At 29.7% G+C, this 8,832-nt stretch overlaps 1 non-coding gene across 1 annotated transcript; it reads right to left on the bottom strand.

Annotated features, from left to right (window-relative positions):
• Positions 1-1,783: 1,783 nt before the first annotated feature.
• Positions 1,784-1,855, bottom strand: Trnae-cuc. The gene has a single exon. It is a non-coding gene; the product is annotated as a tRNA-Glu (tRNA).
• Between the last annotated feature and the right edge of the window lie 6,977 nt (positions 1,856-8,832).

Below are 8,832 nucleotides of genomic sequence, written 5' to 3'. Positions count from 1 at the left end.
GAGTTCTGCCCACTAATAACATACTCTACCGCCAAACAGCAATAATAAGTATTGTTGTGTTCCGGTTAAAAGGCTAAGTGAGCAAAGGGCACGCATTGGCAATGTAAGGAATGGATGTAAAGAATAGGTAATATTTGTATATATAGTCTGTGCCAGTAGGCGGTAGTAACCACTTATAATTACGTGACCAAGAGCCATGTAAAAATATATGTACTGTAGTGTACACAGATCTATAATAACATATTCATTAGTATTAGATTTATATTTTATATAAATATATATTATCTGTGTATTTATGCATCTGTCATCTCGAGTGACACATATCGCGAAAGCGCGGGAAAAGAGGATATTATATAAAAACGACCTTACAAGTGAACATTACATGTACTATGCAAGACTTTTAACTATATTTAGAAGATTTCTTTTCAAATAAATATATTAAGACTAACGACACAAAATAGGTTAATTTCGTAAATGCCTAACCGCCATCTTTGTTTTAATGGTAATTAACATAAGCTAATTCGTGGAAATTAGCATAGCATTTGCTAAAAGCTTATTCTTATTTCAAAATTCAATAATTACAATTGCATCTAAATCAAATCCAACCCTTGCAATTTTAATAATACCAAATTTAAAAAAAAAAGAAATTAAAACGTCAATCGTTTTTCATCAATATTCATGTCGTGTTAATTGTGTTCGAAGTTAACCTTCCAATGTTAATTGTACGACTAATGATAGGAAGGCCATTAGTACCAATGCTACCGACATTAACACGAGCGAAATCTTGCACGTCTCTAACAACGTCGATGGTTAAGGAAAGGGAAATTTTTTTAAAAAAATATGACAATACTATTATCGTAATACTTTTATAAATGTAATACTTCAAACGACAACATACAAACAAAGACCAGAATATGTGGAGTCTGTAACGAAACAGTTGCTGATATATCATAATTCATCTCTAGACATTTTCACGCCCAAATAGTACAAGTTAAAAAATACAAAATACATTCGAGCAATTATTTACTTTATAGTTAAGAATATTATTATAAATTTAGCCTATCTAGTACTGTGTACTTAAGATGTCTGTGTGCACTTTGTATTATATTATAGTCTATCTTTATTTTTGTATAGTTATTTATTTACTGACTGATTAGTTATGCGTGTAGAGTGAAATTTAAAATCTTTTATTCAATATAGAAGCGTTAAACTTGTTCGTTGATTAAAATATGCAAAATAAATAAATTATGTACTGGAATCCAATGAAAATAAAAATAAAAACTTTATCGAAGGTGTTATCACGTGTATCACCAAATCACTCTGGAACAGCGTCATTAAAAAGGTACAATGCTACATTGAGAGGGTGCATTTGCCTTTGGAATATATACGGACTTTACCTTTAATTTCTATAAAGTTTACCCTTTTTTTTAACACACAGACATCGTCTTCGTCATAATTAGTTTAAAGGTTAATATCAGTTTTATTTAAAAAAAAAAATGTTTTAGAGTTTTCTAAGTTTTAAATATAAGTATTATATAAATAACTTACTATTGTATGTTCAGATACCTATTAGTGGACAATCAGAGTTCAGATTATAAGGAATAGTTTAGCATTTAAATTGTGTAGTTTATTTTATATCAAGTCACACAATATATTATGAAGCATATTGACATAAATAAGTAAAAGTTCAGTTGAAGGTAAGACGTTAGTTAGTTGTGAAACAATAGACCATAAAGACAAAAAGAATAAATCGTTCTAAAATATATTTGCAACAAAATAAATATTCCGATACCGGGAATCGAACCCGAGCCTCCTGGGTGAGAGCCAGGTATCCTAGCCACTAGACCATATCGGATGATACTATGATTACGAAAAAATGGTTTAAATAAGTAGGTAATTCAAACATTTTTTCAAATGATAACATATCTTAGCTATATGAAAAATAACAAATTACACTGTATTGTACTATTAATAAATATCATAGTAAACTATAAATTTAAGCTGATGCCTTAATTTAAATAAGCTATATTTTATCCTCATAGAGTATATCAGAAAAATATGCTGGTCATATTAGATTAAATTATATGAGTTCTTATCATATTTTTAATAATATAACACATTAATATAAATAAATATTCTTTGAACTTTAAAAAGTGACATCTACAGATTTTAATGATAACTACTGGTAATATGGCAAATAATTTATAATCTGTTCCTCTTGATTCAGGTCGAAATAATTTTAAGATTTGTCACGAGATGGCGCTGATCACAAAAAAGATGAATTCTTATTTTAAAAAATATATATATTATTCTAATTAGATTTTCTTCATATTTATCGGGTTGAAGTTTTAAAATAAACCCTATATAGAAAATTGTCAAATTGTTTTTGTATCTAATTTGTATAGATATTGAAAGACAAAGACAAATTAGGTTAAGTATATAATTTGTCATGTCATGTCAGCTTTCGTTTATTTAATATTTATAGAATAAAATATGATTAAGTTATTATTGATTTTTTTTAATGTTTGCACTACACCAGGCAAAGATCTAAATGTATGTAAAAAGTATTCTAAAATCCGTTAGTGCATTTATAGTTTTGTAACTGTAGTATCTGATCTTTTTTGAGACAAGCAGTGAAAAAGAAGACGCTTTCGAAGTTATTTCATGATAAAGACAATACATTTTAAGTATCTTGGTACAGAAAAGTAGTTTTATTTTATAATAGCGTGATCCAAAATATGAATAAAAAACTGGTAGAAAAATTTTACGAAAAATGATTATTGCAGTACGTGTACTATAGTTACACGTTTAGTTAGTACGTTTATATAGAAATATTTTTCTTAAATATCAATTGTAAACTATAAGTAATAAAACAACAAATTATTTCTGACTTATTCTTTATTGTATATTTCTTGATTCGTTATAATACTATAAATTAAAATAAATAATACCATAATAATAACTAATAAGTACTTTATATTTCTATTTTATTTATATTTTTAATTTGACAGAGACTAACTTTTGAACTGACAAATTTAATATCGAAGATCAATATTTTAAATAACATTTATTATAGACCGGGAGATGATGACTCAAAATACTAGGTAATTTGTACTAGGTCATTTTGCCTTTGCGTAATTAGACCCCTGAAGAACCGCCATACTGGTACAAATGGCCTAATATTTTGTGTCATCATCTCCCGGTCTATTAGGTACTTATAAATAAAAAAGTTAGGTTTACACAAATATAGCATCTATCTTAATTACAATAATTATATAACTGCCTTTTAATAATTTAAAACTTATTCTAATGACACTGCACACACAAAACCTTCCACTTCTATTATAAGAATATAAATGATTTAAAGTCCGGAGCAACAATATTCTCTAACACATAAAACTTCATCAAATAATATAGTCATTCCCACGGATTCTCGTCTACAGTGTCGTTGACATTATCTTTCATTTTATGAAACTTTTTCCTTATCATTCTACTCTCGATTGGACCTTCAATTATTTCTCCTTTATTAAAATCATCAACAACAATCGGCTTAACTTCAACTTCATTATTCTTCACAAAGTTACTTAATTCTTTGGGCGATTTAATTTTCGGTGCATTTCTTGTTGGATGGTATATATATTTGACGCCATTAATTACTTTATATTTGGGATGATTGAATTGCTTCTTAGTTTCAACACCTAATACCCTTCTTGCCCAATACAAGTAGGCGTTTTGAAGAACGTCAATGATACCTCTCTTCTTTCTCGACTTAGGTTTCAGTTGATCCAATTTTAAAACTTCGTCGTTTAAGTTCTTCAATAACGACATAGGTTTTTTATCGTTTACCTTGTTATTGTATCTGATTATGGGTTTTGCGTACGATACTATGGGCATTTCTCCGTTGTTGTAGTCGATTAGTTTTGTTTCTTCAATTATCGATCTACTTTGCCATTGTCCGTTTGCGTCGTATCCGCCTCCACCGCCACCGTAGTCTGATCCACCTGTATTGTTAAATTGTTTTGTTATATTTGCATTTTCTGGTAAGTATTGTTGGTTATACGGGTATAATACCTGCTGGCATCCAGGCTCCGCCACCACCGCCGCCTGCAGCCCATCCCTGAATGAAAGTTAAATATTTATTATCTTCATGACATTTGTATTTAAATATATCTCGTATATATTTAGCTAATCAACTAGCATTTGCTTATTTAGCAAAGTTACTGTTGTATATTTGATTATAATTGTAAGTTTACCCGGAGTAAGAAATTATATTCGTTTAAAGGTCGTCCTTTAAGAGTAGCTCTTTAGTGCCTAACAAAATAAGTAAGAAGATTTTAGAAAAGAGAAACCTTTGTGGATATTTTATATATAACCTATAAAGGTTTTTGACATTAAAGGCGCGCAATTTTTGACAATCATAGATGTTCTTCACGTATCCTGGTTGTATAATAAAATGTATATCTGGAAAACTTCGCTGAAACACAATAGTATTATGTTTTTTGTTATATATAAACGTACCCCATCACCACCACCGCCTCCGCCGCCTCCTCCTCCTTTCTTTTCCAATATCTTCATTAAGAGCATCATCTGGAATAAAGTTAAATAAAATGTATTATGTCTTATTCGTAGGCAATATTAAACATATCTAAGCTTTGAACTCACCTTCGATATCATGAATGACATCATACTGAACATCATTCCTTTGAAGGACATCATACCCATCATTCCCATCATTGCTGGTACCATCTGTAACACGTTTCATTTTTTAAACTTTAAATCTTATTATAATGATGATAAAGTTTTATTTTCAGAACAACGTAATAAACAGAACGTTTCAGATCCTTATGTCGAAGAATATCAATGTTTAAAAAGATATGTTACTCAAATTAGTATGTTTTCCTTGTTTTTAAACTAAGTCACCTTTCGTGTTACGAGACATTTCTACATGGGTCTTGTTTAGTAGGTAGTATTGTTAAACTCTAAACTTACAACAGAACAAGATCGTAAATTATTAGGAAGGAATATGCGACATTGACTGAAAAATTATATCATTTAAAGGATACATGTATCAAATTAGCGTATCACTGTAGAATTCTATTATTAATAAAATTTAAATTGTGTAGAAGACAGAATCTCCTAAAAAACCATATTGAAACTTTTGAATTTATGTTGTAATTGATTATTATTTATGGTCCTCAGATACAGTGTTAATATAATTAGTTATTTACTATCATTAGTTTCATCTTCATACACATCATTGCCATCATCATCATTTTCTTTTTACCACCATCCCCTCCACCGCTGTGTCCACCGCCACCTCCACCTTTACGTCTCTTTCTTCCGACAAATTCTTCAACTGTAACATTCAATATTTTATCATCTATTGCTATATTTTCGATATGTGTTAATTTATTTTTAATGAAGTCTCTTGATTTCTTACCTTTATTGGGTACTAAGACATCCTTTCCCAAGGCACGAAATCTGATGAGATGGTTGTCAAAAAAATTATCAACAGCTTTATCAATCATGTATGATAACTCATCCGAATTTTGTCCTGATGAATCTTCATGGTCGAAACTTTCACTAGTATTTAATTTCACTAGAAAATTAAATGTTACACTTAATATATAATTCACTGATTAAAGTCTGTTTAACAATGGATACTTACCAAATTTAACGTAATCACCAATAACCGATATTTCGTTCAATTTATTCAGTTCCTTCAGGTATAAAAGCGTCTTGTTTTGCAAGCAAATGTACGATAGATGAAAAAAACATTCAGTGTATACGCCATTAAAAACATTAGTGGAGTTATCACTATCGAATTTTTCTGAACTGTCATTGTTATCACTTCCCAATTCATCACTAACTGTATGGAATTTATCATTATTGATATTTTTGGTAGCAAAAGCATCTATCAGTGCTAAATAAAAAAGGTTTACAAGTATTTTATTAAAAGCCATTGCCGTTTGGTGATAGGAATCAAATGAAATACCTAGCTCTGTGTTAACGTTATTTATTTTATTCATGTTTATAGGATTGTGGGTCGAATGTCACGGCGTTTAGGAGAAAACATGTTATTTGGTTGTTACCTCAACGAGTAAGTATCGGTGGTTAGCGTTGCGGTTGTAAGGGTAAAGAAAGCTCAAGGGCTCTGACTGCATCTTATTATCTTTTGGATGCGGTTCAAATTCGATATTACATTGTTCTTCTGACTACGGACTGATATTAAACGTCTAATATGAATATGCTTATTATAACGCTACGGATTATAGTAGGTTTCATTTTTGACTGATTTCATCCCAGATGACGTTTAAATTTATGACGTTAATGATGTCAAACGTTTTTTCCATTTTATTGTATATTTTTAGGGTTCCGTATCTTTAAAGGAAAAAAAGGTTATAAGATTACTTCGTTGTCCGCTTCTTCGTCAGTCTGACCGTCAAAACTCTTTTTCTCAGGAATACGTATTGGTATAATTAAATAATTAATTTGTAATTAATACCAAGGCTTGCAGTCCCTTAGAGGTGTGAAAAATGTAGCCTCTAAGTCTGCGCAATGAAAATATATATGGCCGTTTATGTCGCAGTTCCCATTTATAAAGGCAATCAAAACCTTTTGTGTACATCCCGTTGATCTAGAATCATAAAATTTTGCAACATGCATTATCTTGTGTTGGAAAGCACAATTATCGGAAAAAATCCGAAATTGTTGTTCCTTGAATTTGTTGTTACATCATTGTCTGTACGGTACATGGTGATACGGAACCCTCAGTGCGCGAGTCCAATTCGTAGTTGTTCGGTTATTAAAATTTTAAATTTCTTCATGTTTTTGTCATCTCTTTAATAAGAACTCTCAAAACATTGCTAAGAATCTTTACTTTATATTCTATTTTTAAAACGATATTGTCAACTAAAAAGTTCCTGTCGCTTAAGTCCTTTTTGTTGTACTGTAACGAAAAAAATTACATAGTACATATAATTTCAATTGGACTTTTTGCTTTTTGGTAATAATAACATTCTAAACTAGAAACATTGCTATTATCGTTTAAATCTGTTCATTATCGAATTATACTGCGTGCAATAACAAATATCTAATTTGTTTTTTTTTTATTCACCTAATCTCACGTTTATTAGACTTTTTCAGGATTTTTTTAATCAAGTAAGAAAACATACAGTTGTGTCTCAATATATTATTACATTTACGTTTAATCTTTCAAAGTCAGTCAAATGCTTAGTCTTAATAAAATTGACAATTTCGATAGAATCAGTGATTATAATCATTGTATAAACATGAGTGGTAAGGATAAGTTTTAAACGCCAAGTTTCTGGTTACTCGAACTTCATAAACCTTTACTGGGGCAAGTTATTTGTTTCTATAATAAAATTCCACAGATATTTCAAACTTTGACGGTTTATAAATTCAAATTATAATGTAATTTATTGTTAATAAAAAAAACATTATAACAAATACATATTACCGAATAGGTAAATAAGGTACTAAATACTATTGGTATAGATGATAATGACTTTTAAGCAAAATATAAATTTTCTTGATTTTTATTGGTCTTATCCGATATTAGAAAATGACTGAATTTCTTGCCAATATCTGAACCAGTGATAGCTATACTTTAAATATGATTCTGTGAAATTAATGAATTTAAAAGTGCTCGTAAAAGCCTAGTTGATAGCCACGCACTTTCGTGAGTGGTAGATCTGTGATAAAAAGTAGAGCAACAGTTCGTAAACGTCCCAGTGATGACCTCTCGTTTTTAAATTTTGAGGTCAAATTTGGAGGTTATTCCACCGCTTTCTTATATGCCAATCGGTGGATACACAAGTTAGATTTTCATCCGATATTGCTGGCTTACTCACGATATATTCTTCATCAGCGTGATTCATTATAAACTAAAACAAGCATAAATTAGAAAATTCATTCATTCATTTATTCATTCATTCATTCATTGGTGTTGCCACGGACTTGAAGCTGTAACCTTTGTTTTAGATATACATGTCCTGATCACTGAGACACTTGCCTACATTAGTGCAATACGATTCGGAGAGCCCTTGTATCGTATTGCGCGACTCATGATGAGATGATATGAAGTTTACTCAAAGACGCGTAAAAAATACATCCAAATCGAAACTACTGTTATTCGCGAAAAAAGCACTAACTGAGTCAAATATTTTAAGTTATTTTTCAGTAATGTAATTATAATTAATAAAAAACCAAACGACTCTTTTTCTATCGATTCATAGTGCATTAATTTTCCTTATTTTATATATTTTTTCAAAAATATTTTTATATCTTAACTGTAAATACGACCAGCAGCCGCAAAATCTAATAAGTTTTACCACAAACACGGATCTTGTCAATAAAATCTACTCACTACAAGTAAGTAAAAATACAATATAGACAATTAAATAAAGTATTTATTTAACCAGTTAAATAAATAAATAACTTAATAAACTAACAATAAATATATTTGGTCCAATAAAAACAATTGTTTTAATTTATATTTCAAATATTAGATGTTAAAAGGCAATACGAATTATATGCAAACTTTTTACAGTATAAGACTCAATGCAATGCATATCACAGTTAAACATACTGCTTTTTAAATATGAAAAAAAAAGAAAATCAAACAAAAATAGAATATAAAAAGCATAAATAAACAAAGGAACAATGATTTTTTAAAATTTATATGTCTAGATAGATTGCCAAACCTGAGAATACGTCGAAAAAAACAATAAATACACGCACACTAGTAAAGCAGTATGACGTTTGGCGAGTGACAAGCACTCACTGTAACGGTCACGCACACCTAGATAA

Source organism: Vanessa atalanta, chromosome 23 (genome assembly GCF_905147765.1).
Source record: "Vanessa atalanta chromosome 23, ilVanAtal1.2, whole genome shotgun sequence".
Taxonomy (NCBI): Eukaryota; Metazoa; Arthropoda; class Insecta; order Lepidoptera; family Nymphalidae; genus Vanessa; species Vanessa atalanta.
The sequence above is the reverse complement of the archived record's forward strand: the minus strand, read 5'-3'. Positions and strand labels throughout refer to the sequence as shown.